This window comes from Pezoporus wallicus, unplaced genomic scaffold (genome assembly GCF_028554395.1).
Source record: "Pezoporus wallicus isolate ANWC-B61680 ecotype Strahan unplaced genomic scaffold, APGP_CSIRO_Pwel_v1 scaffold_6446, whole genome shotgun sequence".
Lineage (NCBI taxonomy): Eukaryota > Metazoa > Chordata > Aves > Psittaciformes > Psittacidae > Pezoporus > Pezoporus wallicus.
The window spans coordinates 417,774-428,255 of record NW_026636264.1 but is presented as its reverse complement, the minus strand read 5'-3'; positions in this window follow the sequence as shown (position 1 = coordinate 428,255).

The window sequence follows — 10,482 nt, the reverse complement described above, 5'->3', positions numbered from 1 at the left end:
ATCTAGTTTAGGGTTAGATAATCCCTGAGAATAATTTCAATTTACTTGTTTTAGGAAGGACCAGTCACCTTTTGGATGTGCTTGCTTCTCTTTCTCTTCATGGTGAATGGAGCCCAGGATATTCTTTTAGACAAAGCGATTTAAAGTCTAATGAGGTGAACCTTAGCCTTTCAGTGTTTCAGCTCCTCCTCTCTAAAGTGCACAAAACAACATCACCATGCCTCAGGAAGGTGCCACAAGGTTGTTAATTATAATTATGAGATATTAATGAATCATAATAGAAGGTATATGAATATAAATATTTATCTTATGGAAAAAAGGAGTGCTTCTATCTCTGTCCAATTGAGACTTCCTTTTACTTGTGCATTTACCAAAGATATGTTTTCTACAATCTGATTTTAGAAAGGTTTTTGCATACAGAATATGGGAAGTATCCCATATATATTGGAAAGATTTTTACAGGCTTATTTAAAAACCAAAATGTAATGTTATGTATTTTACTGAGACTTCTAAATAAAGGACAGGCCCTTAAACTGTGTTACTGCACCTAAAAAAAATTCAGCAATCCATTTTACAACCATTCCTATGAAAACTCCCAGTATAATGGGCCACAGCAAAGAGGAACTTGAGACTTGCTAAATATGTTACGGAGGTTTTCTTCTTGACTGTGGACTTCAAAGGGAATCTGCGTTCTGGAGTGCCATTTCCAGCAGGGAATGTTGTAAAACACAACCAGCTTGAATGGATCATGGTGACCCCATAGCACCTTGCAACAAAGATAGGAAGATACATAATCAAAAAGTGTGTTAAACTGGAGGGAGGTACGCCAGAAAACTTTCCTAAGTTTATATATCTCTTTTTTTTTTTTTTTTCGGTGTAGAGACTGTAAGGAAGATGACTCAATGAAGTGTCTCAGTATGAATCATCATAGCCAAGGAATATCTTGTGCCAAGTGGCAAAACTGATGTTAACCTCATAACTCTCTCTAATGGGCTGTTCCACTTAACTTTCTTTTTGTGTGCATGTGGGAGTGGATCTGTGCTAAAGTGGGGCTGTCTGAAGCTAGTTCTTCCTCAGCGGGAATAGTACAGGCTGTGTGTTGGGGTGAATATTGGTGAGTGCACTCCTGCATAGGGTATGGCATTCCCAGTGCTACGTCACTCAGCATTATGTCACTCCTTGCTCTTTTTGTCCTATTGCACCTCAATGACTGGTAAGTTTAGGATTAATGTGCAACAGTAGCTCCCTATGGAACAGATATTTAAGGTCAATATTTTAGTATCAGACTCCCATAAGCATAAATTAAAATCAATCTCTCCTTGCTCTCTGATTTACAGCTCTCTTTCTGATTAGCGAGAGCCAGACATTGTTTTCTGGAATGTCAGTATTGCTGCAGCTTGGTAATGGAAGTGACACTAATTAAAGAAAGCAGAGGAGACAAAAGCATTCCTATTGTAACTTTATCAAAGCTGCAGGCAAATATGGATTTGACCCTAGTGTTGCATTTTGAATACCTGCACAGAGTGATACTTGTGTCTGTGCCAGTAGAGCAGTAGAGCAGGCTACTTCTCTTTTGTGTACTCTCATTTGTATTAGGCACCTATTAGCAATGTCAGAAGCATTTGGTTACTTTTCTCATGGAACAAGCTGTGTGACTCGGGGAAAAAGCATTTTATTTCATGTGCATTTTCTTACAGAGCAATCGGCTCTTTTGTATTTACAATGAAGATGAAAGGAACTCTGAAAACCTTAAGTTAGAGCCATGGTTTGTAAGAAAAATAGCAGAAATCTGTGTTACAAACAGGATGGAGTGAATGGGAAAGAAAAGTATTAAGAGGCTGTATGTCCTCAGTAACTAAAAAGAAATGGTCTGTACTGCAACATTTCATGAATGGAGAATTCCATTTCTTTGTAACTAACTAAAAAAGCCTGTTTAAAACAACCAGGACTTTGGGAGAGGGCCCTGGCCCACCTTGCTTCTCTTGTTCTGCAGCACTGACCTGAAGCTGTCCAGATGTAAACTGAACTTCAAAAAGTGCCAATATATCTGTATGAAAAATGTTACTTGTATCACAACATTGCTGTAAGGGAAAATTCACCCAGTGCTGGGAGTCTTGGAGCACTTTGTCTCATCCCCTCTCTTTACTCTGTTTTGAGTAGGTCCCCCCTCTTTGCTCTGTTTTGAGCAGGTCCCCCCTCTTTGCTCTGTTTTGAGCAGGTCCCCTGTGAAGTCCTGCCCTAGAAATCAAACCCATCAAACCAATAAGTACTTTTTATTTTCTAAGGTTGTTGGGTTTCAGTACCTTGGTTAGGCATGTACATGATGGGGAGATTAAAGGTAGCAGTCATGGTTATTTTCCTGATTATGCACCTTTTGTAGGACACATTCTTGAGCCAGTAAGGGAGTTAGTAATTGGGATTTACTTGGCCAATGCTGAGTGAAAAGTTTGAATGGTCCTAGGAAGCTGCTGTGTTTTCCTCACTAGCCTTTTTCAACCCTGACCAAACAGTCAGATTGCTTTATAATTGAGGTCAAAGTTATGAGAAATGGTTATTTCCTCCATAAATCAAAGACTTCCAGACACTTTTAAGGAGAAATTCCTTCCTGCAAATGTAACACAGAAGTATAAAAGAAAAAAATACTAGTAGCTTAAGCTTTGTTAGATGAGAGGGTAACAAATACTCTGCTGCTTACTTGGCGCCTTCACAGAATCACAGAATCCCAGTGGTTGGAAGAGACCTCAAAAGATCATCTAGTCCAACCCCCCTGCAAGAGCAGGGCAACCTAGAGTACATCACACAGGAACTTGTCCAGGCCTTGGCCATATGACGCATACTTGACTCGGAAATATGGAGAAAAGGCAGCTGGTTCCCCAGTTATGTTATGCTGAGGTAATTACCTCTGTGGACATACATAAATATATATCTGTATAGACATACCATTGTGTGTAGCATACAAGGGACACTCTTCCACTTGCTAGAGAAGGAATCAAAACCTCCAGCCTTCACACAGTTCCCTTCCAGCCTTATTCTGGCCACCCAAAGCAGGCAGTGTCCCAGTATAGCTCTGTGCAGCTGCATGCTGTCCTGCCTGCAGAGAGAGGCTGGATGTGGGTTCAGTGCTGTGTTTTCTGTAGAGAGATTACAGAGTTAAATATATAATTCACTTCAACATTACTGTAGTGTTTTTCAGATTATCTTCTGGCTGGTGTCATTACTGGTTATCACAGCATGCTTATTACAGCGTTGCAGGGAGCTGTCACTGCCACAGAGCAAAAGCAAGCTCGTCTGTTGTTACCTACAAAGAGGTCACTGCTTTGCTGATTAATGCAGGACAGATGTACTGATGTGCAAATAAAATCTGTAATGTAATGTAGAAATGGTTAATTGCGCCATGAATAAAACCCCTGAATAATTAAAAGGCTGGAGTAGCAGCCTTTGTTTCCTTTAGGTAAGCAAATTCAGCTGATTCAGGTGGTAACAGTACTGGACCAAGGTCCTGATATTATCACCCTACTGCTAACTTAATACCTCAGTGCTGGCAGGTGTCATTTTGTGCTAGTTACTGTAAAAGGATGTAGCACAGAGCTTACCAGGGAAGACAGTGGAAGGCAAAGCAGACGAATGGGGTAAAAAAAACCCTAAACAGGTGATCCAGCAAAGAGGCGGTGTATGAGAGGAGGGACAAGATCACAGTGCGGCAGGTTTTTGTAAATCTGTTCATTAGCTGTGCCCATGTAGCAGTATGCTGTGTATGCTGAGCTGGACTACGTAACAGAGCTCAGTCTTGAGGAATTCAGTGGCTTGGTGAGGAAGGACTTATGTCACATATGAAAGGCAGAATCATAGGAAGTCCTGACAGAAGGGAGAATTAAGCTGTCAGTCAGATTTTACCCTGAATTCTTGAGATGTATTAGGTAGCAAGGAGGCAGTGAAGGTAACTTCTGGTTTAGGTGATCACTATAGAGGACTCCCTATTGTCCTCTTGCACCTTTTGTTACTGGATGACCCAGCTGGCAGCTTTGAGTCCTCTCTTTTAATGTTTAATTAATTGCATAGATATTTCACACAGAGCTTCACACAGCTTGGCTCTAGAGTTGGAGTTTCTTTTTTTCAGTCCTTTTTTCCCCATGGTTAGTGCTTATGTGTCTTTTCCTAGTGGTGGTGTGTTCTGGAGCAAAGTGCACTCATCTCCTCCTTACTAAATGGCAGTGCATGAGATGACAGTGTTATGTAGCAAAGGTAAAAAGGGAAAAGTGAGGAGAAAAAAAGGGATTATGAAAAAAAATACATTAGGATCCTTTTTCTATATCCAAGTCTTAAAATGAAGAAACCTTTCGTTCAGCAGCCAACCAAGTGGAAGTTCCTGAGGGGTAAGAAGCAAACAATTCCCATCATAAAGGAACTGTTAATTGTATTTGCAAATGACATTTTTAATTATGCTTGACATATCTGATCCTCCTGCTGATGGGACCTCAATGCAACCTCTTATAAACCAGAAATCAGCCAGTTCAATGTTCGCTGAGTGTTTATTGCCCATCATTTGAGGTTGCATTGGTAATTTCTTTAAACATTCTCTAACAGTAAAAGGTAAGATTTTTGCTGATTAATCCTTTTAAAAGTACAGATTTTAATGATGCAGTTCTTGATGCATTGCATAGTAACTTAAAGAAGGCTGTCAGTGATGAGACTGCTGCCCCACTCAGAGGCAGCTGTAGCAAATGCAGGGGCAAAGTCTGCAGCTCCTGAAACTATGACTTGCACATCTAAAACTCATGAGAATAACCTGCATGATACAAGGTGGGGCTTGTTTGTTTTATTTATGTAATAACTTGGGGTTGTCTGACTTGCCCTCTGTCTTTGAGCGTTAGGATTCACAGGAATAGGCAGCCCATGTTTGTAACTTACTTGCTGGGGCTTCCACATAAAGCAATGAAGCTGAAAGTGCTGAAATTACATCTCTGGTGAAGTCTCTAAAAATCTCAGCTATCTAAGTGTGTAACTATCACTATTTTCCATGGATACAGACCAGGAATCCTGAGCCCAAATGCCAGTATTTTGAAGGTGATGAATTGAGGCAGAGAGACCCTCCTCCCTTTCCTTTTTGTTATTAGCTATAGTTATGACTGTAGGCTGTATCATGCAGAGAGGACTGTCTTCATCTATATTGTACAATGCCACTGGGATGTAAATAATAAACAATGATGATATATAAATTCAGATAACTAAGTAGTTGCTTCTGCCTTTGTTGCTTTGAGAGTCTGAGCTCTTCAGCAGGGGAATAAGACATACATAAAAACTGAAGTTTTCTTTTTGAAAAGAAGCTTTGTACCTTATGTTTGAAGAATATTGTGATTATTAAGACCCCAAGATAAATTAAACTGCATATGGCTCAATTTGAAAAATTGCTTCTTCAGGCATCCAGAGTGTCAGTGCCAATTCCAGACATTTTGTTGGTATTAGGAGAAGGAAGGCAAACAAACAGAAAACTCCAACTTATATTGTGAGACACCCAGGAGACAAAAAAATCCCCCAACCTAAATCTCAGAAATACGAAAGATCCATGAGCTGCTACAAGAACAGCTTATTTAAAGTGATCACATCTTATAAATAATCCAGTGAATTCTGGAATGTGTGCCTTTTCCCATCTATTATCCCCATGGGGCTTTGCTTGGTTTGATCTCTGCTGTTGTATGCAGTCACTGCAGGTTTCTGGTGGAATCTGTGTGACCTGCCAGCCAGCACCTTCCAGCATTTTTAAGAGAGCAGGAGAGTTTAATTTGTGAGAGGCATGTCCCAGTCACTTAAAACATTACAGGCAAAAAATCCAACACTTTCATCCAAACAGATAAATAACAATGCAAAATGCTCAATCTTGAGTTGGATGTTGTTCAGTGCAGATTTGTTGAACTCTTGTGCTGGTTACTGTGATAAATAAAAATGTAATCCAGGTTTCTGTGTACGTCTCTGGTTTTACTTCAGTCTATTCTGCCCACACACACATCTTGAGGGAGTTCTTCTCTGACCCAAACACTTTTGTAATGCAAGCAAATACCTGCAATAGTTATTTTCCCGCTGAAACAATTTATTTCTTTATTATTGAAAGTGTTAACTAGATATATAAGGTGGGCAGGTTCTGAATATATGGGAAATGCAACTAGGTAATACTGTAAGCTTTGAAACGTGCTGATTTGAAACACTGAGTAGTGGTAGAATATCTTTGGTACAGAAAGAGGTGCAGCAGTAATTTTGAACTTTAGTCTTCAAGTGAATTCAGTTTGTTCTCAGACAAGATACTTCACTGAAATTTCTTTTCAGTGTGCTTCTAAATTTTCTATTTTACTGCACCAGCCTTCAAAGAGGAAGTGAAAAAAAAAAGGAAGGGTTTGCTTCCCTCTCCCTCTCCAATATCTTTATGCTTTTATTGAGAGCTGAGGATCCGGTTTGACATGACAGCTTTTTCTCTCGTCAGTGCCCTCAGAACTGCAATCACACACCATCAGTTACTATCTTCCAGCTCCAGTGAACCCTCATTGTCTCCACTGCACTGAGAAGCGTCTGCATAAGTTTTCCCTCTCTATTCTTATGTCTCCCACCCCTGCTCAACCACTAAACCACAGCCAGTTTCCTTCCCACTCCAGGGGTGCTTCCTTAGGCTATCTGCCAACCAGCATCTGCCAGACCCACATCTGCATACACACTGCAAGATTGTCCTTCAGACAGGAGGGAAGTGGGAAATTACAGAAACAAGCTTCCAGCCATCCACAGGCGGTATCTACACAGGGACTGTCAAATCAACCAGAAAAATACTACAGGGCCAGGCAGGGTGAAAGCTGAAAAGAAATGACCTCCTATCAGCTGATGTGCAGTAACTGTATACATGTTCAGCCTGTGGCATAGCAAATCACAGTCACAAGTCTTTCTTTGAAGGCATTTATTAACAGCGTCAGTGCAGGCAGTCATTGCAGGGTATCTGACACACAGCGACTTGTCACCGATGGTAACTGGTCTGTGTGCCTGAGGCTTCTTATTTTCGGCTGTGTTGCTAAGGTACATTCAAGGTTGTCAACGGCCAGGGTAGGAGAGTGATGTTTGAATCCAAAACCATGTCCTGAAAACACAGTGTCTCGGAGAGCTACAGCTAGAAACTTGCTGTATAAATTCTCTGTTTTGATCCCCCACTAATGAGCTGTGTGGGGAGCATATGTGGGGTGTCTGCCCTGGTATGGGAAACTAGGGGCAAGGCAGACAAGTGGACACAAGCCATTCCAGGGCAGGCTGTGGAAGGCAGCAGCTGTGCTGGGAAATGGGGTACGCCCAACCTCAAGGAGGGAGCACAAATGAGGCAGCAATGAAGCACCACAGGCTCCAGGGCCACCCTTGCTCTTCAGCTCCCTTTTCATAGGTCAGTGCAAGAGAACGCTGGGAGCAGAACCTGAGCTAACAGAGAGGAATGGAGAATTTCTGGCAGTAAATTACGAGTGGGATGAGTGATACACGACTGGTGTGAAGTTAATCTGTGCTGATCACTGAGCACATGTAACTGTGTAACACTTTATTCTACGCACCATCAGTTTGGCCATGGCTAAGTCTTTCCAATGCCAGGCAAAAACTTCCCTAGAAGAAACCAAATGATAAAATCTAAAAAATCCTTATAGCCTTTTTTATGTCAAGACCATGTATGTACAACACAATTGCTCAGGCAGTTAGCATGCATCAGTGCCAACATAGAAACTTATAGCAGGAGAACAGGAAAGAGATGTGGGGAGGGGAGAGCGAAGCCTTCTACTGCTGCTAGAGAAGTTACGATTCTGTATCACTGGTCTCTTTTGGAACTCAAATATCAAAGAAGGTCACTCATGGTTCTCACCTTCAGCCCTCACTGTGTTTCTGTCCTTCAGTTGAAGACCTCAGTCCTCCAAGTTCTGCTGAAGGCTAAGAATGAACTTTACTGAGAGCAAGTGAGCCCTTGCATGATTTTCTCAGTAATTTTTTGGGTATGTCCATGTGCTCTAATCACAAACTCTAGTCCCTATCCCAGTTTTTGGAAACTTTCCACTGTGGATTATTTGTGAAACTTTCAGTCTCTGTACAAAGCCTGAGGGGGATTGGTTTCTCTTTCCAGTTCATAATATGGTGCTGAAGTCCCTTGTGCCTACCTTGGCTTGCTATGGCAGCTTGCTATAGTAAAACATCTGAAGGCCTGATCTTTCCCTCTGGTAACAGAGTATTGAACTTATATTAGAGATCCCAAAGAGACCTAGTAAACCTGGTTTCAAGTCCTGTCAGAATCATTAAGTTGCTACTCCGTTTCTGAACCCAGCAGAGCAAACTGGTGCCTGCGGGCAATGTACCAGCGATATGTCAGTTCAGAGTAAGAGTGTGCTTTAGGAGCAACTGTCCCCTTAGTGTGCTTTGGTTTACATAAAAAATTGGTTTTGGAGCACACAGATTGGATTCCTTTGAACATGACTAAACCGAAAGGTGCCTTCCAGGAGCACACCCATGCACTGCTACTGCTAATGGGCTGCTTGTGATGTGGTACGTAGGTGGTATGTAGGTGTTTCACTCTGAGAATTCCATTCCTTTTGATCCTCATTATGCCGTGTGTAGGCATCACTTTATCATTTGCACAACCTATAACAAACCCACCTAGAGGTTTGGAATATAATTTCTTTTCAAGTTACAACTGTGAAACCAGAGGTTTAGCGAAATACCTTAACTGGCAAATCCTTAACTGAGAACTCTCATCTGTGATTTTTAGCGAAAATATCCCATTCCCTGCTACCTTAGGAGAGCAGGAAATTAAAATAGTACTACTTTTTTAGTAGGAGCTTTGTCGTTAGTACTGCTAAAATACTACGGTTCTTTCAGGCTTAACTCTGCACTAAGAGGATGATTAATCAGAACCTTACTGGTGGTCTTCAGAGGCTTAATTAATAGATTCAGACCTTGTGATAGATGAGTCTTTAGCATCAGAACTGGGGGACAATCTCATGGAACAAATCAAGAAAACAAAGGATGTTTTTTGAAGTGTAGACTGGATAATTGTCTGCCTGAAGATATCCTGAAATCAGCTTAGTGTTGCATAGGCTTTATAGCTTACTGATTCACCTTGAAGCTGTATTATTTAGTTTTGCTAATTTTAGTTAGGTTCCTAGCTCATTCCTAACTTGACAATGAGCTAATTTGCTCTTTTCCCAGTGTCGCAATTAATTTTGCAGTCACCTGGGCACTCTGCATATATTTCCAAAAGCTGGCAATAACATCTGTTGCATTTCATCTTTCATCTTCTTATTTGTCTATCTTGATGTTATTTTGACATTTTCTTGTTGCGTAACTTACCTTTCTTTGATGTGCTGTGACATAGTTTTGTGTTCTCCTAAAAGTTTCAGGTGTTCCCCATGGATTCCAATTAATGCTCTTCTGGGGCTGAGTTTATGACATGATGCAGTTGTTGTGACAATGCTGTCATCCTCGAAGGTAACTGAAGGTGGCTTCAGCTAAGGGAGCATCTATGGCTGCCATAGTTGCCACTTAAAAGTCCTTTTTTGCCCAGTATGCACCACTGACACCAACTATTTATTGTTCTATGCATAAGAAATGAGCATTGTTTTGTGGTTACTGATAGCAAAATTGACGATTTTCAAGTGGGAGTGTTATGTACCAAAGCTGTTTTTTAAGCAGATGATCACCATACTCGAATTGAAATCAGCTTGGTGTTTCATACAGACCCTGCAATGTTTCCAGACCTGCCTTGAAGCCATTTTGCTGCAGTGCAGTTATTACTGGTGTAGTCTTAGTTCACACCGAAGCTCATCTGATGCTGTTTTATAGAGGCTTTTGCGATGGTGAAGCTAGCAAAGCTCTTTCTTATACACAGGCTCTGTTGGAAACCCAGGGGTGGCCCCATGGAAACCTATCAGACAATTCACAAGTTTAAAGCTATTCCCTCTTAAGTGCCTTTGTGGAGCAAAGCCTGAAATTACTTTGATAACATCTATCATTTGTTATAAATGTAATCTGCTTTAACTAGTAGTGACTTATATACTCAGAAAATCTCCCTTTTGAAGCAATTTTAGGGGCAAAAGACTCTATTTCATTCATAGTGATCCCCTCAAAAATCACCCACTGCAGTAAGTTTGGAATAATAATTTCTTCTTTGCCAGGAATCACTGGAAAAAATTGTCCAGCTTATACACGCAGTGATTACACAAAAAGTAATACAGGCTAGATGATGCCAGTATTCCCTTCAGGCTCTAAAATCTATTAACCTACCGGATAATTTACAGGAACAATTTATGGGGTGAGAATCTGTCTATTGTGCATGAGGAAGGAAATGATAACTCTGCATCATTCATTCTGATGCAGCCCCTGTTTACACAGTGTCTGCATGCTTATTACAAGGGAGTAAGAATAAATTAGTGAAGACTGTTGAATGTTAATGTAGTATTATTCAGGCTATGTGTAAGAAAAATTATT